The sequence below is a fragment of the Muntiacus reevesi genome, chromosome 5 (genome assembly GCF_963930625.1).
Source record: "Muntiacus reevesi chromosome 5, mMunRee1.1, whole genome shotgun sequence".
NCBI classification, from domain to species: Eukaryota; Metazoa; Chordata; class Mammalia; order Artiodactyla; family Cervidae; genus Muntiacus; species Muntiacus reevesi.
In genome coordinates this window covers 30,508,671-30,532,659 of record NC_089253.1, presented here as the reverse complement: position 1 = coordinate 30,532,659, position 23,989 = coordinate 30,508,671, and positions in this window count along the sequence as shown.

Here is a 23,989-nt window from a genome sequence, read left to right as displayed (position 1 = left end):
GAACAGGGAGGACACGATGATCATTGTCTGGTTTTACAGATGGTTACACTGAGGGCCATAGGCGTTATTACACATCGTAAAGGACAGCTCTTACTGACCCCGAAGCTTCTTCATTTTGGGGAGTCTCTAAACATTAAAAAATCCACACTGTTCCAAAAAGCCAAAATCAGACATACTCTAAAATTTTCTGTAAACTGTAGCATTTATTTGAGAAAAAGAGTGGCTCTTATCTTGATCCACAGAGGCAGGGGTGGGTGGGCAGGATTATGGAAGATCCCTTTGCAGAGGCTTAAAAAGGAGGGGAAACATCTACTGATGTTCTGAACACCACATCTTAAACATTCCTGTACACGTCACTCTCTCAAGATGAACAGATGCTATTTGAAGCCTGGTGAAAATGCAGCCACACCCACTCAATGCTAGCTTTCCTCCTTCCTAGTAGGTGACTAATTTATGAGGGCAACTTATTTCTTTCAGGACCAGAGGGGTTGGTTGAACAATGATTATAACACTTCTGTGTTCATGGGATCAGAGTTGCATCCTTTCTTGTGAGGAAAAGTGGGCCGCCCTGTCATCACTGGATACTGGCAACTGATACCCTCACCAGGCTCTATGAAATAGAACCTCGTGAATGATGCTAATGACCCTGGGGTTCCCCTCGTGAAAACAAGACTTCTAACTTAGAGACTTTTGGTTTATGTTGACCCTGAGTTATCTCTGGACTCTCAGGAGTACCATCCAGAGTTGTTCTAAATTGCTTCTTCCCAGGCTTCTTTGTTTTAAGACTCTCTTTTTTAAAACTTTTTTTTTGTATTGGAGCATAGCCAATTAACAAAGTTGTGATAGTGACAGGCGAATAGCAAAGGGTCTCAGCCATATATAGATATGTGTCCATTCTCCCCCCAAAACCTCCCTGCCATCGAGGCTGCCACATGACATTGAGCAGAGTTCCTTCCTTGTGCTATATAGTAAGTCCTTGATGGTTATCCATTTTAAATACAGCGGTGTGTACATGTCCACCTCAAACTCCCTAACTATCCTATGCCCCGGCAACCATAAATTCTCTAAGTCTGTGAGTTTCTTTCTGTTTGTAAATAAGTTCATTTGTATCATTTCTTTTTAGATTCCATATATAAGGGATGTCAAACAGTATTTCTCCTCTGTGGCTGACTGTTGCAAGACTTTTTTTTTTTTTTTTTTTTTTTAGTAATTCCTCCTACTCTTCCTCTTGCTCTACATTGCACCCACCATTAGGGACATATAGATATAACTCGAGGCCCATGTGCTTTGGTGACAGGCAAGCATCATGGTGACAGGTATGCATCTTTATGCCAAGGCAGGGACAAAATTCTTGTCTCCTGGAGGCAGCTGTGGACTAAATAACAGAGACAAAACTACTTATCTCCTGAGTGGTGGGTTCCCTGGGCCCTTAGGGGAGTTTTCACTTTCTGACTTTCAGTATCTCCACATTTTTATCTTCTTCTTGGCCTTTCTTTCTCTTCACTAAATGACTTCCTTCTCCAACCTCTTCTGATGTTCTGCTGCCTGCATGCTGGTCTATTCCTGGATCAAGTCAACTGCCAAGAAAGGACCATCTAAGTCATTTTCTCCTTATGGGGGATTTCAGGGACTGCAGGGCCAACATAAAAAGATTTCAGACCCTGGGAAGAAAGTATTTCTTTTTTTGATTCATCTTTCATTAACTTGCTTATTGAAGGGCTGACTACTGACAGCAAGAAAAACACTTCACATTTTCTCTAACAACTATTTTCAGACATGCCCCTGCTGGTAGCTCACTTTCTGGCCTCTCATTACATCTCAGGCATATTCCATAGATTTGTAGTAACTTTAAGGCATTACAAAGTCCATTCAAAACTTGAATTTCATATTCAATTTTACTTTTTCCTTCTCTACAAATTCAGGCTTAACTTATTGTTCGGAAAACTAATGTGTGTGTGTGAAGGGGGGAATTTAATTTTCCTTGTTTCCTTTACTCCCTCTCTCCCTCTATCTGCTACTTCTGGCTTTCCAGAGATAGAGAGGGAAGCTTTAAGAAAAAGGGGCAAGAGGCTGTGGACAGGTGTGAAGGCCATCTGGCCACTGCTGGACGTCTTTCTTTTCTGCAGTAGCTGCCCTACTGGACAACCTTCTACCTTAGGAAAAATCCAGAAAAGAAGTAGATGTTGATCTCTATGCTGGTCTATATCCACCAAACCCCAGTGCATGCATATCACACCTGGCAGAGTTCCCTCAGCTCAGCAGCAGTTCTCGTACGGTATCATATCACGTGCAGCTTGGCTTAATCAAGGCAGTGGATATGTTCTCCATTTCACTGGGCCACTTCATCACCATCTCTTCAAGTAGAGTTAACATAAAGGAATAAATCCTTCCCACAGGAAAGAAAAGGGAAAAGTCAGAACATTTTCTCCCATGGTCTTCTGTTCTAACAACTCTTGCTAGCTTATTAATTCCTCTTTCTGGCCTTTCTTTTACAGAAGCTGGTTGCTTCCATAGAAGCTAACTGGCCGGAGAGGTACATGACTGACTCAACTCTTTATTGTGCTCTGGAAGGCAGACAGTGTAACTTTCAGAAATCTTCCTTAAAATGTAGGGGTCTCCTCATGCATTGTTCCTAAGTTTGAGACTGAGGGAGGAGGAAAATCCCATTTAGTCCCATTTAACATCCTGCTAATATTCTGTTTGATGGCTCAGATGATAAAGAATCTGCCTGTAATGCAGAAGACCAGGGTTCAATCCCTGGGTTGGGAAGATCCCCTGAAGAAGGAAATGGCAACCCACTCCAGTATTCTTGCCTGGAAAATCCCATGGACAGAGGAGCCTGGTGGGCTACAGTCCATGGGGTTGCAAAAGAGTCAGACATGACTAAGTGAATAACATTTCCACTTCTGATATTCTTTTTGACATTGTTTGTATTCTCAGACCCAACACAGTAGGAGTTTATTAAATGTCTGGACAGATGAACCAATGGTTAAGTTAGTGAAAGAAAAGGAAAAGGAAAATTATTTTTGGAACAGAGGTCTGAATATAATAGAGTATTTTTACAAATTTTTAAAAGATTTTTTTGATATGGATCATTTTTCAAGTCTTTATTAAATTTGTTACAATACTGCTTCTGTTTTATGTTTTGGCCACAAGGTATGTGGGATTTTAGCTCCCCTGCCAGGGATTGAACTCAAACCTGCACCCCATACATTGGGAGGTGAAGTCTTAACCACTGGACCACCAGGGAAATACCTATAATAGAGTATTAATGGAAATCCATTAAGTATCTATTGTTGCATAACAAGTTACCCCAAAATTTAACAGCTTGAAATAGCAATTCTTATCTGACACTGTTTCTGAAAGTCAGGATTCGAGCAGCAGATGAGGTAGGCGGTTCTGGCTCAGGATTTCTCATGAGACTGCAATAAAGATGTTGGCCAAGGCTGCAGGCATCTGACTGCCTGACTGGGCTGTGGGATCTCTGTCCAAGATGGCGGCCCCACGCCCTATGGGCAAGTGTCTTTTTCAGTTCTTCACCACATGGGCTTGTCCATAGAGCTGCTCACAACATGGCAGCTGGGTTTCCTCAGAGCCATAATCAGAGAGGGTTGTGGGGGGATGGGGGACCATATCAAAAGTTGTAGTGTCTTCTAGAACCTACTGTCAGACAAGACATGATTCTCACTTCTGGCATTTTCTGTCACACAGACCAACCAACTCTGGTGTAATGTGTGAGGAAAGAGCGCGAGGGTGTGAATAACAGGAAGCAGGGCCCACTGAGGCGCCTCTTGGAGCATGCTCCACAGCACTCGACTCATGTGTCTTAACTCTTTGAATGCGCACACATTCAACACCTGAGGAGAAATAGACCAATTCCTTGAAAACTGCAAACTGCCAAAATTCAAACAGGGTGAAACAACCAGCTTGAAAAGTTCTAAGACCATTCAAGTAATTGAATTTATAGTCTAATCTCCTGAGAAAAGAAACAAGAATGAATTGGGAGATTGGGATTGACATAGTTACACTACTCTGTATAAAATGGACAACTAATGAGAACTCACGTATAGCACAGGGAACTCTATGCAATGCTCTGTGGCAACCTAAATGGGAAGGAAATCCAAAAAAGGAGGGGTATACGTATACATATAGCTGATTCACTTTGCTGTACAGAAGAAAGTAACACAACATTGTAAAAAAATATACATAGACTTCAATGAAAATTAAAAAAAAGAAATATCCAGGCCCATGTTTCATTGAAGAAGTCTACCAAACATTTAAAGAAGAATTCACAGCATTTTTACACAATCTTTGTAAGACTAGAATTACCCAGATAGCAAAAACAGGAAAGAAAATACAGAGAAAACCTACATACCTAAATCCCTCATTAACTTAGATGCAAAAACAGTCAATGAAATATTAACACATCATGAGTATTAACAGGGAGGAACAAGATGGCAGAGGAGTAGGTAGATGTAGAGTACATCTCTCTCCATGGATACATCAGGAATACATCTTCAGACACAGAAGTGCATGCAGAACGCCAGCTGAGAGCAGACAGGAGTACCTTGCCAGCGGGAAAGAATATATAGAGCCATGAAAATCTCGGTGGGACAAAGGAACTAGGGGGAAAAACTGGAGTGCTAGTAGGACTGGACCTGCCCTCCTTGGGTGGGGGAACTGAAGCAAGGGTCCGATCCCCACATTGGAGCAATTGTCTGAGTCAGAAGAGAAATGTTTAAGGCTGAGAGGGAAACAACTGATCTGTGGCAGCCTAACTGGAATGAGAATCAGACAGTCCTTGCCGCAGCCATACATACCCCAGATAGCGCAGTGGCTGGGAGCTGGAGTTTAGGGATTGTGGAGCAATACCAGGGTGAGGGCTGCTGTTGACTGTGGAGAGACGGATCGAGGGGATGGAAGGGAGGAGACTGTGGTGGGAAATGCCTGTGGAAGAAAGCCGGGCAGCCATGGAAGCAAAGAGATACTGCTGAGTCATATGTAGGGGATGGAGCCATCACCATAGCCTCTCCCCCCACATGTCAGCATTGGCAGCTGGACAATAGAGAGGCTGGCCCATCAAATGCCTGACCCACTGAACTACAGAGCAGGACCACCCAGGGTGCCCCTTTAAGTGACTGATGCGCCGATCCACAGAGTAGGACCCCCGCCAGGGGGGGCCCTCTATGTGCCTAAGGCAGCAAACAACAGAGAAGGACCCCAGGCAAGGGAGCCCTCTAAGTGCCTGAATGGGTGGAACTATGGAGAAAGACTGGCCAAAGAGGCCTTCTGATCGCCCACTACAAGAGGCTCAAAAAAAAGACCCTGATACAGCCATAACTCCTGCGACAGAGGCAGTCCGTGTCCCTGCACACTTGGCGCTGCCGGGATCTTTATAAGCTAAGCTCCATCACACTCAACTCTCACTGGGGCAAGCTGCCACAGGCAAAAAAAGTCTTGCGCCTATGAGTGCAGGGTCTCATGTAGTGTCCAACTCTGCAACCCTGTGGATCGTGACCTGTCAGGGAGGGCGGTTCTCCAGGCAAGAATACTGGAGTGTATTGGCCAATACTGGTTGCCATACCCTTCTAGAGCATCATATTTCCTGCTGTCCTAGCCGCCAACTCCCCGAGTACCTGGTGCTGCCAGAACCCCTGTGGCCTAAGCAGCTGCACCTTCACACTAGGCCCTCACAGGGGCAAACCCAAGTCCTCCAGGACAGCCTCAGGAGCAAACCCCAGTGGACGACCCATATCCAGAGGTGGAAATAAAGCCACAATTGAAACCCAGGGGCCGACTAAGGAACAAGACCCAAAACCTTCCCACCAGCTGCACAAGCTACAGATTAAACATACACGATCAGCTAGGCAGACTTTGTGTCTGTGGAATTATAAAAGGTCACTGAGAGCTCCTACAAAAGAAAACCCACCAGTTCTGAGAGCTGTGGACATTGGAGGCAAGAACACAGAGGAGTAGGACCAGCTTAGAATCTGAGCTGCCCTCCAGAAGGTCCACAGATCAGCTTAGTGTTGGAGGGCATCCTATGGAGGTGAGGTGGACTATGACTCCCAGCAAGGGAAAGGACTCTGATAGCAGTGACTCAAGAAAAACATTTGCTATTCTTATGTTTTGACTCTTTGGACTTTTTTTTCTTTTTTTTTCTCCCCCGCCCACCATCCTGGCCACCATCTCTGTTGTAGTTGTTGATTTTATTGGCACTATGAAATCTAAGTTTTAGAGCTTTTTTTTTTTCCTTTTTTTCCTCAGTCACATTTTTTTATTGTTGTTATAAACCTCTGCTTCTATGTTGGGCTTTTGCCATTCTGGGGAGGATTTTTTTTTTTCTCTCTCTTTTTTAAATTTTAATTTTTTAAACCTATTATTATTTTTTTCTACATTTATTCCTTGTTTGCTTTTCCTACTGTTCTTTTCCCCTTGCAGTTAATCTTTAATATATACAAATCTTCTTTATCTACCTCTATTTAACTTTGCATATCTATTCTTTCTTTTCTTGCCTTCCTTTAGTCTCAACGTATTTGTTAGTTTTATTTTCATTGCTTTATTCCAAATTGGCACCTTGCTTTAGTTTTGTTTTCCAGTTTGTGCTTTTAGTTAGTTTCATTCTGGTGGTTATAATTTTGGGTCTCCTTTGTTCACCAAGTCAATCTTCTGTACTTTATTTTTGTTGGACTGTTTAGACTTTGCTTATGGGTGGTGTATATGTATATATGTATATTCAGTCACACTTTTTATTGTTGTTATAAGCCTCTGCATCTACTTGCACTTTTGCAGTTCTATGGGGTTTTCCTTTTTCTTCTTTTTTTCTTTCTTCCATTTTTCAGTCTTTTCTCTTTTTTATAATTTTAATTTTTAAAAACCTATTATATTTTTTTCTACATTTATTACTTTGTTTGCCTTTCCTACTGCTCGTTTCCTCTTGCAGTTAATCTTTAATGTATATAAATCTTCTTCATCTACCTCTATTTAACTTTGCATATCTATTCGTTCTTTCTTTTCTTTCCTCTCAACATATTGTAGTTTTGCTTTCATTGCTTTATTCCCCACTTGGCCTCTTGCTTTAGTTTTATTTTCCAGTTTGTGCCTTAGTTAGTTTTGTTCTTAACTGGGAAATATAATTTTTTATTTCCTTTGCTCTCCAGGTCAATCTATTGTACTTTATTTTTGTTGGACTGTTTTGACTTTTCTCATGGGTATGTATGTATATGTGTATATTCCATTATTTTAATTATTATTTGCCTGATTTTGTAATTGCCGTATGTCTGGGTTTCATCTTTGGTTTCTCATTTTTGGATATTTGTTTTAATCTCACTTAATGCCATAACAAACCACTTGTGGACTCTTTGTTCCTGACCAGAGATAAAGCCCTGAGCCTCTGGAGTGTGAGCACTGATTCCAAGACCCTAGACTACCAGAGAACTAACCCTGAAAGTGAAAGTGAAGTCGCTTAGTCGGTGTCTGACTCTTTGCGACCCCATGGACTGTAGCCCACCAGGCTCCTCTGTCCATGGAATTCTCCAGGCAAGAATACTGGAGTTGGTTGCCATTTCCTTCTCCAGGGGATCTTCCTGACCCAAGGATTGAACCCAGGTCTCCCACATTGCAGGCAGACACTTTAACCTCCGAGCCACCAGGGAAGCTTGTAGGGATATCAGATAGTGAGAACTCACACAAAGGAAACTACTGTAATACAAGACCCAGCATCACCCAACCACCAACAGCACCCAGTGCAGGGATGCCTCATCTTAACAACAAACAAAACAAAAATACAAACCCAAACATCAGCAGACAGGATTACCACTTCACTCAGCCTTTCCCATCAGAGGAAAAACAAACAAACAAAAACTCAGCACAAATCTCACCTTATCAGAAAGCTCAAACCTTATACATTCCTTATAAGAAGCTTACACAAACCACTGGACCAACCTTAGAGGGAAAAAAACAAAAGGAAGAAAGAATTCAACCTTGAAGCTTGGGAAAGTGAAAAGTGACGCTGCTCAGTCGTGTCCAACTCTTTGCAACCCCATGGACTGTAGCCTACCAGGCTCCTCCATCCATGGGATTTTCCAGGCAAGAGTTCTGGAGTGGGCTGCCATTTCCTTCTCCAAGGGATCTTCTGACCCAGGGATTGAACCTGGGTCTCCTGCGTTGCAGACAGACACTTTACCGTCTGAGCCACCAGGGAAGCCCAAACATGGTAAGTTAAAAAAATATAGGCAGAGAAAAGGCAGATAAATACTACACAAATGAAGGAACAAACTACAAACACAGAGATCCAAGTAAATGGAGAGGAAATAGGCAAACTACCTGAAAAGGAATTCAGAATAATGATAGTAAAGATGAGCAACAACCTTGAAAGCAAAATGGAGAAAATGTAAGGCTCAATTAGCAAAGACCTAGAAGAATTAAAGAATAAACACGCAGAGACAAACAACCCAATTACTGAAATTAAAAATACTCTAGAAGGAATCAATAGCAGAATATATGAAGCAGAAGAACAAATCAGTGAGCTGGAAGATAAAATGGTGGAAATAACTTCTGAAGAACAGAATAAAATAAAAAGAATGAAACGAACTGAGGATCGTCTCAGAGACCTCTGGAACAATATCAAACACACCAACATTTGAATTATAGGGGTCCCAGAAGAAAAAGAGAAAAAGAAAGGGTATAAGAAAATTTTTGAAGAGATTATAATTAAAAACTTCCCCAACATGGAAAAGGAAATAGTCATTCAAGTCCAAGAGGCACAAGGAGTCCCATACAGAAACACTCTAAGACACACATTAATCAAACTAACAAAGACTAAATACAAAGAAAGACTATTAAAAGCAGCAAGGGAGAAGCAATAAGTAACATACAAGGGACACCTCATATGTTTAACAGCTGATCTTTCAACAGAAACTCTGCAGGCCAGAAGGGAATGGCAGGATATATTTAAAGTACTGAAAGGGGAAAATATACAACCAAGATTACTGTACCCGGCAAGGGTCTCATTCAAAATTGATGAAGAAACAAAAAGCTTTTCAGACAAGCAAAAGTTAAGAGAATTCAGTGCCATCAAACCAGTTTTACAACAAATGTTAAATGGATTTATTTAGTCAAGAAATACAAGAGAAGAAAAAAGATCTACGAAATCAACCCCGAACGATTAAGAAAATGGCAATAGAAACATATATATCAAGAATTACTTCAAATGTAAATGGGTTAAATGCTTCAACCAAAAGACACAGACTGGCTGAATGGATACAAAAACAAGGCTCATATACATGCTGTCTACAAAAACCCACTTCAGCCCTCAAGACACATATAGATTGAAAGTGAGAGGATGGAAAAATAGATTCCATGCAAATGGGAAGCAAAAGAAAGCTGGAGTAGCAATCCTCATATCAGACAAAATAGACCTTAAGATAAAGAAGATTACAAGAGATAAGGAAGGACACTGCATAATGATCAAGGGATCAACCCAAGAGGAAGACATAACAATTGTAAATATCTATGCAGTCAACATAGGAGCACCTCACTACATAAGACAAACACTAACAGGCATAAAAGGAGAAATTGACAGTAACACAATAATAGTAAGAGACTTTAACACTCCACTCACATCAGAAGACAGATCATCAAAACAGAAAATTAAAAAGGAAACACAAGTCTTAAATGATACATTAGATGAGATGGATCTCATTGATATCTTCAGGACATTCCACACAAATGAAGAAGAATACACCTTCTTCTCAAATGCACATGGAACATTCTCCAGGATAGACCACATCTTAGGTCACAAATCAAACCTCAGTAAAATTAAGAAAATTGAAATTATATCAAGCATCTTCTCCAACCACAATGGTATGAGACCAGATATCAGTTACAAGAAAAAAATTGTAAGAAACACAAACACATGGAGATTAAACAACATGTTTCTAAATAACCAACAGGTTACTGAAGAAATCAAAAGGGAAATAAAAAAATTTCTAGAAACAAATGACAATGAAAACATGACAACTCAAAACCTATGGGATGCAGCAAAAGCAGTCCTAAGAGGGAAGTTTATAGCAATAAAATTCTACCTCAAGAAACAAGAAAAACATTGAATAGACAGTCTAACATTACACCTAAAACAACTGGAAAAAGAAGAACAAAAAAATCCCATAATTAGTAGAAGGAAATAAATCATAAAGATCCAAGCAGAAATAAAAGAAAAAGAGATGAAAGAAAAAATAGTAAAGATTAATAAAACTAAAACCTGGTTCTTTGAGAAGGTAAACAAAATTGACAAAACTTTAACCAGACTCATCAAGAAAAAAAGAGAGAAGAATCAAATCAACAAAATCAGAAGTGAAAAGGGAGAAATTACAACAGACAATGCAGAAATACAAAGGATTATAAGAGACTATTATGAACAACTATATGGCAATAAAATGGATAACCTGGAAGAAATGGACAGATTCTTAGAAAAGTTCAATCTTCCAAGACTGAAACAGGAAGAAATAGAAATTATGAACAACCTAGTTAAAAGCACTGAAATTGAAGCTGTGATCAAAAATCTCCCAAAAAACAAAAGCCCAGGACCAGATGGCTTCACAAGAGAATTCTATCAAACATTTAGAGAAGAGCTAATGCCTAGCCTTCTAAAACTCTTTCAAAAAACTACAGAGGAAGGAACACTTCCAAACTCATTCTATGAGGCTGCCATCACCCTGATCCCAAAACCAGACAAAGGCAGCACAAAAAAGAAAACTATAGGCTGATATCACTGATGAACATAGATGCAAGAATCCTCAGCAAAATTTAGCGAACAAAATTCAGCAACACATCAAAAATCTTATACACCGTGATCAAGTTGGGTTTATTCCAGGAATGCAAGGATTCTTCAATATACACAAATTGATCAATGTGATACACCATATTAACAAATTGAAAGAGAAAACTATATGATAATCTCTATCAATGCAGAAAAAGCCTTTGACAAAATCCAGCACACATTGACTTAAAAGTTTTCAAAAAATGGACATAGAAGGATACTACCTCAACATAATAAAGGCCATACATAATAAGCCTACAGCAAACATTATTCTCAATGGTGAAAAACTGAAAGTATTCCCCTTAAGATCAGGAACAAGACAAGAGTGTCTACTTTCACCACTATTATTCAACATAGTTCTGGAAGTCCTAGCTACAGCAATCAGAGAAAAGAAATAAAAGGAATCCAGATCAGAAAATAAGAAGTAAAGCTCACTCTGTTTGCAGGTGACAAGATACTGTACATAGAAAACCCTGAAAATAGTATCAGAAAATTGCTAGAGCTAATCAGTGAATTTAGCAAAGTTGCAGGATACAAAACCAATACACAGAAATCACTTGTATATACTAACAATGAAAAATCAGGAAGAGAAATTAAGGAATCAATCCCATTAACCATTGCAACAAAAATAATTAAATATCTAGGAATAAACTTACTTAAAGGAGAGAAAAGAATTGTACACAGAAAATTCTATGACACTGATGAAAGAAATCAAAGATGACATAAACAGATGGAGAGATATTCCATGTTTCTGGGTAGGAAGAATTGATATTGTGAAAATGACTGTAACACGAAATGCAACCTACAGATTCAATGCTATCCCATTCAAATTACCAATGACATTTTTCACAGAACTAGAACAAAAAATTTCACAATTCATTTGGAAACACAAAAGACCCCAAATAGCCAAAGCAGTCTTGAGAAAGAAGAATGGAGCTGGAGGAATCAACCTTCTTGACTTCAGATTATCCTACAAAGCTACAGTCATCAAGACAGTATGGTACTGGCACAAAAACAAAAATATAGACCAATGGAACAAGATAGAAAGCCCAGAAATAAACCCATGCTCCTATGGGTACCTTATTTTCGACAAAGGAGGCAAGAATATACAATGGGGCAAAGACAGCCCCTTCAATAAATGGTACTAGGAAAACTGGACAGCTACACGTAAAAGAATGAAATTAGAACTCTTCTTAACACCATACATAAACTAAAAATGGATTAAAGACCTAAATGTAAGGCCAGAAAGTATAAAACTCTTAGAGGAAAACATAGGCAGCGCTCGATGACATGAATCAAAGTAAGATCCTCTGATCTACCTCCTAGAGTAATGGAAATAAAAACAATAGTAAACAAGTGGGACCTGATTAAACTTAAAAGCTTTTGCATGGCAAAGGAAACTATAAGCAAGGTGAAAAGACAAACCTGAGAATGGGAAAGAATAATAGCAAATGAAACAACTGACAAAGGATTAATTTCCAAAACATAGAAGCAGCTCATACAACTCAATGCCAGAAAAACAAACAACCCAATCAAAAAGTTAGAAAAAGACCTAAACAGATATTTCTTCAAGGAAGACATACAGATGGCTAACAAACACGTGAAAAGATGCTCAGCATTGCTCATTATTTAGTTCATTATTAGAGAAATGCAGATCAAAACCACAATGAGAATCACACACCGGTCAGAATGACTATCATCAAAAAGTCTAAAAACAATAAATGCTGGAGAGGGTGTGGAGAAAAGGGAATGTTCTTGCACTGTTGGTGGGAATATAAATTGATACAGCCACTATGGAAGACAGTATGGAGATTCCTTAAAAAACTAGGAAAAAAACACCCTATGACCCAGCAATCCCACTCCTAGGCATATACCCTGAGGAAACCAAGGTTGAAAAGGACACATATATCCCGTTGTTCATTGCAGCACTATTTACAATAGCTAAAACATGGAGGCAACCTAGATGTCCATTGACAGATGAATGGATAAAGAAGTTGTGTTACATATATACAATGGACTATTACTCAGCCATAAAAGGGAATGCATTTAAGTTAGTTTTGTTGAGATGGATGAACCTAGTACCTGTTATACAGAGTGAAGTGAGTCAGAAGGAGAAAAATAAATATATTCTAACACACATATATGGAGTCTAGAAAAATGGTTCTGAAGAATTTATTTACAGGGCAGCAGTGGAGAAACAGACATAGAGAACAGACTTATGGACATGGGGAGAGGGGAAGAGAGTGAGATGTATGCAAAGAGTAGCATGGAAACTGACATTAGCATATGTTAAATAGATAGCCAAAGGGAATTTGCTGTATGGCTCAGGAAACTCAGACAGGGTCTCTGTATCAACCTAGAGGGGTAGGAAGAGGAGGGAGGTGGGAGGGAGGTTCAAAAGGGAGGGGATATATGTATACCTATGTCTGATTCATGTTGAGGTTTGACAGAAAACAAAATTCTGTAAAGCAATTATCCTTCAATAAAAAGTAAATTAAAAAAATAAGTATTAACACATCATAAGTATAAAAGGAAAAAAATTTTAAGTATCCTTCAGCTATCATCACAGTTATTGATAAATAAATTTCCTGCTAAACTGGTAAGGAAGCTAAGATTAGGAACAAAACAAGAATGTCTGCCCACTGCTCCTAATCAGTTTATTACTGGATGTTCTAGCCATTATAGTAAGGCAAAAAAAAAAAAATTTTAAAAGGCAAAAACTGTCTCTTTTCAGATGGCACAATTATGTACACAGAAAATTTCAAAGAATGTACAAAATAATAATTTACAAAATCCTCTTCAAAATAAATAAAGACAACAATTCTTCTCATATTGATCTATAGGTTTAATATAATTTAAAATTATGTTATTATAGAAAACTTAATTATTATAATAATTGCTGCCTAAATCCCAGCAAGGTATTTACAGACATATACAAGCTTATAAAAATTTGCATGGAAAGGCACTAGCCTAGACTAGTTAAAACAATCTTTTTTCAAACTTTTTATTTTGTATTGGGGTATAGCCGATTAACAACGTCGTGATAGTTTCAGGTGGATGGCAAAGGGACTCAGCCATACATATACATGCATGTAGTCTCCCCCCAATTCCCCTCCCATCCAGGCTGCCACATAACATTGAACAGAGTTCCCTGTGCTATACAGTAGGTCTCCATTGGTTATCCATTTTACTCATAGCTATGTCTGCATATTTATGGACATAACAAGCTTATTAGATAATTTATACGGAAAGGCTCTAGCTTCGACTAGTTAAAACCATCTTGAAAGTAAAGAATACAGTGAAAGGGAATCACTCTACCAGGTATTAAGGCTTACTACTGTAGCTCAAGTCATCAAGACCACATGAAACTGGTGCAGTGGTAGACAGTTCATCACCGACTTGATGGCTTTGAGTTTAAGCAATTTCCAGGAGATAGTGAAATACAGGGAAGCCTGGCATGCTGCAGTCCATGGGGTCACAAAGAGTCAGACATGACTTAGTGACCTAAGCAACAACAGACAGTTCAGCAGAGAACAGAACAGATAATCCGTAAGTAGATCCACACGAATATACCCAACTATTTTTTTAAACTTTATTGGAGTATACTTGATCTACAGGGTTGTGTTTTATTTCTGTGGTACAACAAAGTGACTCAGTTATACTTGTACGTTCTTTTTCATTTTAAATGAAGTTCACTGAGGGTTGAGAGTTCTGGGTTCTGGCATGGGCTCCTTCCAGGGTTTTCACCCCACTGCCAAGTCCCTCTTTCTCTGAGACTGGCCACATGTCTTACTTGTGTGGCGTCAGGCGCTGCGCTAGGCAAGAGGGACCTCTGTGGCCTCGAGACCTGGGCACTGCTTCTCTGGGCCACTGTCTTGAGCCAGACTGTGGAGTGGTTTTGCCCGGCCCTGTTCAGAGATGCTCTCAGGGGCGCCCTTTCATGACATGCATGGTGCCTTCATGCGGAAACCTGGGAAGTCTTTTGTCTTCCAGCTGCTCAGGGCTCTTGTGTCCGAGACCCTGCTATAGAGTCAGTGGAGTGGCCAGACCCCAATGCTCCTCCACTCGTCCTGGGGTGCATCCTACCTCTCGTCCCTCATAGCTACCAGGCTGTTTACCTCCCAGAATGTTTGGGCTTGAAGTTACATTAAAGTAACTTTAATGTAAAGTCATTACATTACATTACAGGTGTTTGAGAGAGAGAGAGAGAGAAAAAAAAAACAAAAACAAAAAAAAAACCTCATCATTTCCAAGGACAGCTTAATTACGGTGCCTTTTCCTTTCACATCCTTCTATCTCCTAGGGTGAATTTCCAGCATTAAACACTTCAAATATTTTGGGGGTTTCCCTGGTGACTCAGCTGGTAAAGAACCCACCTGCAATGCAGGAGACCTGGGTTCAATTCCTGGGTCAGGAAGGTCTCCTGGAGAAGGGAATGGCAACCCATTCCAGTATTCGTGCCTAGAGAACCCCCATGGGTAGAGGAGCCTTCAAGCTACAGTCCATGGCGTCACAAAGAGTTGGACAAGACTGAATGACTAACACTTGCATTACAGTTTATCACAAGATATTGAATACAGTTCACTGTGTTATAAGTAGGTCCTTGTTGTTTATGCATCCTGTACATAATAGTTTGTACCTGCTAATCCCCAACTTCCAGTCCTTGCCTGCCCCCATCCCTCCACCCCTTGCCAACCATGTCTGTTCTTTTTATTTGTGAGTCTCTTTTTGTTTTGTAAATAGATTTATTTGTGGTTGAACTTTAGGTTCCACATAGAAGTGATATCATATGGTATTTGTCTTTCTCTTTCTGACTTAGTTCACTTAGTATGAAAATCTTTAGGCTCATCTATGTTGCTGCAAATGGCATTATTTCATTCTTTTTTATGACTGAGTAGTATTCCATTGGCTGCTCCTTTCAACAGTGTAAGAAAGTTCCTTTTTCTCCATGCTCTTTCCAGCACTTATTATTTGCAGACATTTTAATGATGGCCATTCTGAGTCATATGCAGTGGTACCTCATTATTGTTTTTATTTGCAGTTCTCTAATAACTAGTCATGTTGAGCATCTTCTCATGTGCCTATCGGCCATTTGTAGAAATATCTAGGTCTTCTGCCCATTTTTTGATTATTTTGTTGTTGTTGTTTTTGTTGCTGTTGTTACTGAATTGTAAGAGTTGTTTGTATATTTTGGACATTAAGCCCTTGTCAGTTACATCATTTACAAATGTTTTCTCCCGGTCTGTAGGCTATCTTTTTGTTTTGCTTATGATTTTCTTTGCTGTGTCAACTTAAATTTTTAAGTTGCTTATGATTTTCTTTGCTGTGTTAACTTAAATTTTTAAGTTAAACTTTCTATTCTGATAAATACAGATGACAAGCAGCTGTTAAGAAATCATTCAGGGAGATCCCACGCCCCCTTTACCTCATTTCCTTCGGTGGTAACGTCTTATAAAACCATGGTTTAATATCACACCCAGAAGTGTTCTGTGGCCACAAAGATCCTGTGTTGCTCCTTTATAGCCACATCCCCCTCCCCCTGCCCCCAACCAAAAGAACGTTGTATACAGACCTAGAGAATGTTACATATGTAAATAGAATCACACAGTATGTGATTTGAAACTGGTTCTCTTCACTCAGCGTACTTATTTGGATACAAGATGTCGCGTGTATCAATAGTTGTTTTTGACTTGCTGAGTGGTACTCCAGGGCATGGACAGACATACTGGTGTGTTTAACTGTTTATCCCCTGAATACAGCTGGGGTGTTCCAGTATTTGGCCATTATGAATAAAGCTGCCCTAAACAGACTTGCCAGCCCCCACAATTGTGCGATGAGCCAATTCCTAAAAATAAAAAAATATAAAAGGCAAAAGTTAGCAAATAAATAAATAAACATTGTCTGTGTGTGTGTGTGTGTGTGTGTGTGTGAATGTGTGTGTGAACATGTGTGTGTACATTTATTTTCTTGTTTTTTTTTTTTTTTCCTGAAGAACCCTGACTGATACACTAATTTTCCCATATTTACTACTAAAATGTCTGCCTTAGGGAGATGATGCTGCTAATTTGTTCAGCTTCAGAGCCCATTTTAGGTCAAATTCACTACTGCTTTGAAATGGTAGAGTTTTTCCTTCTTGTGTTTTTGTTTCTCTTGTCCAAACTTCCAAATATTGAAATGTTTTACATTTATTTGTCTTCCTCTGGGCCAAATGATTTTAGTTATTCATGGCAACCTAGTTCAAGAATTTTATAGCTCATTGAATGTTAGACATAGAAAAGATCTTTGAAATCATCTAGTCCAAATCCCCTCTTAACAGAGGAGCAAAGTATTGATTGCTGATCTTGGAACTGAGCTGAGCAGCCATATTTTCTCAAGCACTCAACTCACTGAGTGCTCAATTCACTCTTCCATTCCCTTCTTCAAGCCAGCAGCTTCCAACCTTCTCCCAGCCGCTGGTGGTCTTACTCAGGCACCATAGAGTAAGCCAAACTAGCTCCTGGGATGAGGATAGACGACTGCGGAGAGGGTGGAAGAACTAGCTACATTTTGTTTTGTACCCTTACCATGAGCCAAGACACCCAGAACACCTAAAGCTAGGGTGACTGACTACATCTTTGGATTTTTGAAGCCCTCTAGGATCTCTGGCACATTCAAAACTAACATATTTCAGTTGGATTCATATGTGGTTCAAATATGCAACTTTCCCTGTCCAAATAAATAAATAAATTTAAAACATTCAAGACACAGAATGACTTTAACTTCCAAAAAATGCTGGTAGAATTTGTTTCCTTTCTAAATGCAGTTTCGTTTTTGAAATCAAGTCTGCAGAGATTAATGCACAGTTTATGAGGCTTGGCACAGAGAAAGTGAATTGACTTTCTTCTGGGAAGTGTGAACCTTCTTTGTGTGCCGTTTTATTCTTCTAACTGCAATTGGATATCTTGGTGTTGGGGGGGAGTGTTTTGTACTGACAATAGTGAATTTGGGGTGTGAAGCAAATATACAGTAGTGTTAATGCCTAAAAAGAGAAATGCAATACTGTACATCTTAAAAAATGTTTCTATACAGATAAAAAAAGAAAAACTTGAGATGCTTGAGTTTTAATCACACTAAGCTTCAAGCCTAGGTCTTGACTCCAAAATGGGCACACACATTTCTAAGAATAAATGAGTACAGTGTTTCATGGTTAATTAAAGATTTTCAATCACATCAATGAACTGTGACATTAACTCTACGAAACTTGTTGTGTAGCAATTGGGAAAACTGAGGCTATGGAAAGCTTTGTCACTTCCCAGCATCAAAACACTTGTAATCAGCAGATTTGGGTCTTAATCTAGGTTTACTGATTTAAAATTTTATGTCTTTCCACAGCAGATTCTTGGTCACATAAATATGAAACAAAATATTAGATTAAGCAGCTGTATCACTCTTCTCTTTATTTATGGTCTGGGGGAGATCAGCTATCCTGAATTTTTAATGTCTAAATTTAGGATAAAGAATTCTAATAATGTTTTATTTTTATATCTGTGAATAAAGGTCTACCATAAAAGTTAGGCTATTACCTCACTATTATAAATAATGGCCATGAAATTCAAGTGCTTACATGATTTATGCTGGCTCGTTGGCACTCACCCATGACTCACAACTCCAAGTCAGCAGTTCTAAATCTCACCAGTCCCACCTCTCAGTTGGGGAGTTCCCAGGGTTAGTGGTCTTCAGAGCCAAAATTGTTCCCTGAGTGAGCCTTGAGGGTGAGTGAGTCACCGCTCTGGGATGAAGCTTGACAGCCATTCAGTTTAGGTGGAGTCTCTTTGGCACCCAGGTCAACAGAGAACATAAAAGTGACTCACTCTCTAGCTCACCTACCTACATGATTGTCACAAAATCAGCAAGCTTTCCATTTATATAAGTTTGACTTGTATCTCTAATTGACTCACTGATCATCTATGTGGGACTTCTGAAGGATAGTATTGGGAAGGCAAATCAGCTTGCTTATCACTATTGGCTTAAGCTGGCTGAAAGGTTAATCTTTACCCAAAAAGTGAATACCTGGAAGTCAAGGTCAATCTACCTGTCTAGGATACCCCTCAGTACTTATGTTGTCATGAGTTTCAAAGATGTTTTCTTTTCATCCCCTCCTACCATGATAAGGGTCTACATTTTCTGCTCAAATTTGAGCCCTTTCCCCTTTTTCAACCTGTAAAAATAAACTTTCTTATCCCAAGAAAAAAGATCACAGCAAAATATGGCTCGAGGACTTCTCAAAAATCAAGTAGCACTTATGAAACACTATTTGCTTATATTACTGTAAGTGTCAACGAATCAAAATCATGTGGATTAAATTTCCTTGCAAATAAATAAGGACTCACTAATGAGGAGTTGAGTTTGCATTTTGCCAAAACTACAGCAATTTAGTAAAGATGTGTAGTCTTTCTTGAGCCAGATGGAGTGCTGTTCCATAGCAAAAAGTAAAATAGATCATAAAAAAAATGTTCCTATATATCTTCACTGGGCATTCTGAAATCATTTTCAAAACTGACCTGTTATCGATTTTGGGTACAGTTAAAAATGAACACAGGTAGTAATTTTAAATTGATATCAACAAATACTGTGCAATTAATAAAAAATTCTTGCCAATAGGTACATAAAAATGTGCTCAACATCAGTGATCATTAGGGAAATGCAAATAAAGACCACAATGTGATATCATTTTCATGCCTGTTTAGAATGACTGTAATCAAAAAGATAAGAGATAACAAATGCTGGCAAGGATGTGGAGAAAAGAAAACTCTTGGGCACTGTTAGTGGGGTTATAAATAGGGGCAGGCAATAAGGAAAACTGTATTGAGTTTCCTCAAAAAATTAAAAACAGAAGTACCATATGATCCAGCAATTCTACTTCTGGGAATATATCTGAAGAAAAATGAATACACAATGTGGAAGAGATCTCTGCACCCCCATGTTCATAGCAGTGTTATTTACAATAGCCAAGACATGGCAACAACCCATGTCCATAGATGGATAAAGGGATATAGAAGTTGTGATATATATGCATACACATATATGTTGCTCAGCCATGAAAAATAAAAAACTCCTCCTGCTTTCTATTTTTGACAACATGGATGGGCCTCTTGAGGGCATTATGCTAAGTGAAATAGGTCGGGCGGAGAAAGCCAAATACCATATGATCTCGCATGTACGTGGAATCTAAAAAAGCGAGAAACCAAAGTCAGAAAAAGAGATCAGATGTGTGGTTACCAGAAGCAAGGGCTAAAGAGAGGGTGAATCAGAAGAAGGAGGTCAACAGCCTCAACGTCCAGTTATAAGATAGATGGATACCAGGGGTATAACGTACAATATCATGACAATAGTTAACGTTGCTGTTTGATGTATTTGAAAGCCGTTAAGAGAGTAAATCCTCAGAGTTCTTATCACTGGGAGAAATATTTTTTTCGTCTTTTTTTTGTATCTATATGAGGTGATAGGTATTCACTAAATTTCTATGGTAGACATTTCACAATGTGTATAAGTCAAATCATTGTGCTGTAGATCTTAAAATTATACAATGCTGGATGTTAATTATATTTCACCAAAACTGGAGAAATAATAAAACAAAATATATAATATTTATTAAGTTTATTTCTAAAAAAAATATTTGTAACATAGTTAGCAGAAAACCCTATTGATGTAGTTAAAAGTCATTATTTTCTAAAATAGAAGTGGTCACACACTATTTAGCTGAAGCGTGACCTATTTATTAGCTATTCACTTACTATGAAATCTTCAACCATAATTCATGTTGTTAGTCTTTTATTTCTTAATGAAAGGAATTGACACACACACACACACAAGACAACAAACCTCGGGACACACATTTAAGGTTCAGAGACACAAAGAGCAAGTCACTGACAAAGCAAAGCAGGGGATGACAATGTCTTCTGAGTCCTCTAGTCAATTTTTTTTGGCTTCTATATTGGAGTTGCCCAGGAGGCGCTAGTGATAAAGAACCTGCCTGCCAATGCTGGAGACATAGACACAAGAAACGTGGGTTCGATCCCTGGGTTGGGGAAGTTCCCTGGAGGAGAGCATGACAACTCACTCCAGTATTCTTGCCTGGAAAATCCCATGGAGAGAGGAGCCTGGAGAGCTACAGTCCATAGAGTCACAAAGATTCAGACATGACAGAAGTGACGTAACATACACACACACATTTTTATACTATTGGTAGTTTTAATAATGACATGTGATTTTAATAATGACATACATGATGAAAATAGTATTAAATGTGCTAATGCAACCTGAGTGAAATATAAAAACATAACTTTACATCTATGTTTGGAAATGGGTTATTTAATTATTCAGCAATGGGATTCATCCAGCTAAAATATAAGCAAAAATAGTTTCTAAACTGGAAGAATTATGATCTAAAGACGACTAATATGATCATCATTTTCCCAGCCATGTTACCACTAATATACAAGTAACTACAGACTATAGAGAATAATTTGACTTGTTCAGGATAATGCTGGCCAAAACTCTGGAGAGGAATTGGATAAAACAAATGTTTTTATTTTTGTAATGCGTTTTGTCCCAAAGCCAAGACTTACAGGATTTTGCTTGGAATTACATTCTGTTATTTGCAAGCAAAGAGTTCCCTTGGCTGTTAGATTGGCAGAGCAAGTGAAATACTGCTCATCTGAGGCTATTTAATCTTAGGACTCTGAAAAGATCCAATCTATTACTGCTGCTAAATTTAACCTCATGTGAGCCATGCTGCGGGGCATGAGGTTCACCATTGTCCCAGGATGGAAAGTGAAAGTGTCTTCTGCCATGGTTTGGTTAACACACTCAAACAGAATCAACATTGATAGAATCTGTCCTTATGAAGGGTGAGCCTTCAGAAGTTTGTTAACAGTTATTTCTTTAGTGCCTGCTGTGTATTCAGGCTCGTTGTGAGGTCCTGGGGCTATTTCTGCTTCTAGGGAAACTGGAGTCTAGTAGTGGGGAGAAATGCATAAACATATGATCATGTTAAAATGTGACTCTTACTATATTACAAGTAGACACAGGGTGCTATGGTGTTTCAGAATTCAAAATGACTAGCTATCTGCGGTTGGAACTGGGGTGGGGTTACACCACCTACCTACTGCTATGTAACACACCTTTCCAGAACTAAGTGGGTTTAAGCAATTGGAGTTTATTTGCTCATGTTTTTTCTCTGAAGTCTGAGCTGAGGCACACTTTTCTTCCGTTGGTGTTTCCTGGAATTACTCAGGGTGATTCAACCAGGTCAGACAGACAAAGAAAGGTGCTTACATCCCTAGTCATTAGGTCGGATGTCAGATTACCAGCTGAGCATCTTGGTTCTCCTCTGTGTGGCCCATCCAGCAGACTAGCCCAGGTGTTTGAAAGGGTGGCTGCAACTTTCCAAGAGAGTGAGAGCAAAAACCACAAGGCCTCTTGAGCTGAGGCTTGGCAGCCATATGATGTCACATCCACTGCATGTTATTGGAGGCAACAAGGAACTGGTCTATTCCACAATCAACAATGGTGGAAACCATCCCCACCTCCTGATGGGAGGAGCTGAAAAGAAACTGTAGCCATTTTAACAGTATTAAAGTTATAAGGTATTCCTCCTCCTGACACTCAAAGTCTGGGGCAGGATTATTCCTCTAAAGAAATAAGTCGCTGCTTTTTCTCTAGTTCTAAAAATGACTGTTCTTTGCTCCTCAGTGGGTGCTTTCTGTGTTTTTTCTTAACTTTTTATTTTACGCTGGAGTATAGTTGATCAATGAGACTTCTCAGGGAGCATTAGTGGTAAAGAACCCGCCTGCCAATGCAGGAGACAGAAAAGACACAGGTTTGATCCCTGCGTTGGGAAGATCCCCTGTAGAAGGGGAGGGTAACCCACTTCAGTATTCTTGCCTAGGGAATCCCACGGACAGACGAGCCTAATGGGCTACAGTCCACAGCGTTGCAACCCAGGGATCAAACCCAGGTGGATTCTTTACCAGCTGAGCTACCAGGGAAGCAGGGTTGCAAAGAATTGCAGGCGGATTCTTTATCAGCTGAGCTACCACGGAAGCAGGGATGCAAAGAGTTGGACAAGACTGAAGTGACTTAGCACGCACGCGCGCGCACGCACACACATAGAGTTGATTAACAGTGTTGTGTTAGTTTCAGATGTACATCAAAGTGATTCGGTTATAAATAAACACATATCTGTTCTTTTTGAAGTTCTTATGCCAATTAGATTGTTACAGAATACTGAGCAGAGTTCCCTGTACTTTCAGTGGGTCTTTGCTGATTACCCATTTAAAAATTGTTTTTATTAAAAGTGGAAGCAAACCCCCTGGCCTATAACAAAACTTAACTTTTATCATACATTGTAATAAAACAGTGTATAGATTTAAAAAAAAGAAATTGTAGCCATTTTAACCACGGCATTTAGTTAGGGAATATGTCAAAGGAAGGCCTTTTAAAACTGAGTCTTAAACGATTTATATTAGTTCCCTATTCAGGTGTGCGTGTGTGTGTGTTGGGGCAGAAGCTATTCCAGAAAAGACAGAGGAAGCATTCCAAATGCAATGATTAAGATGAACATGAGCAAAAGCATGGTGCAATATTTGTGAAATTACAAGTAAACATATATGGATGAATACAGAATGCATCATAGCTGCCAAGGGTAGGGAGTGACCTGAAGGGGAATAACAGTGAAAGGAGGGACGGAAGTGAGTCTAGGATGATAGATTGGCAGATGGTTAAAGGATTATGAGAACAATGAGTGATTTACAACATGTTCTCTAGATGTTGGGTAACCAGGGATCATTTTTATAACAAGTTTCAGGCCTATGTAGCCTGTGGAAGTCACTGAATAAGAATCTGTTAGATAAATAAAAGCAGCTTAGTGAGGTAGTTAGAGTTGCCATTCTTAAAAAATAGGGTGCGGGACTTCCCTGGTGGTCCAGTGGTTAAGACCTCACTTTCCAGAGTAGGGGATGTAGGTTCAGTCCCTGGTCGGGGAGCTAAGATACCACATGCCTGGCAGCCAAAAAAAAAAAAAACAAGCAAATGAAAAACAGAAGCAATATTGTAACAAATTCAACAAAGACTTAAAAAATGGTCCACATAAAAAAAAAGTCTTAAAAAATAGGGTGAAATTAAGTATAT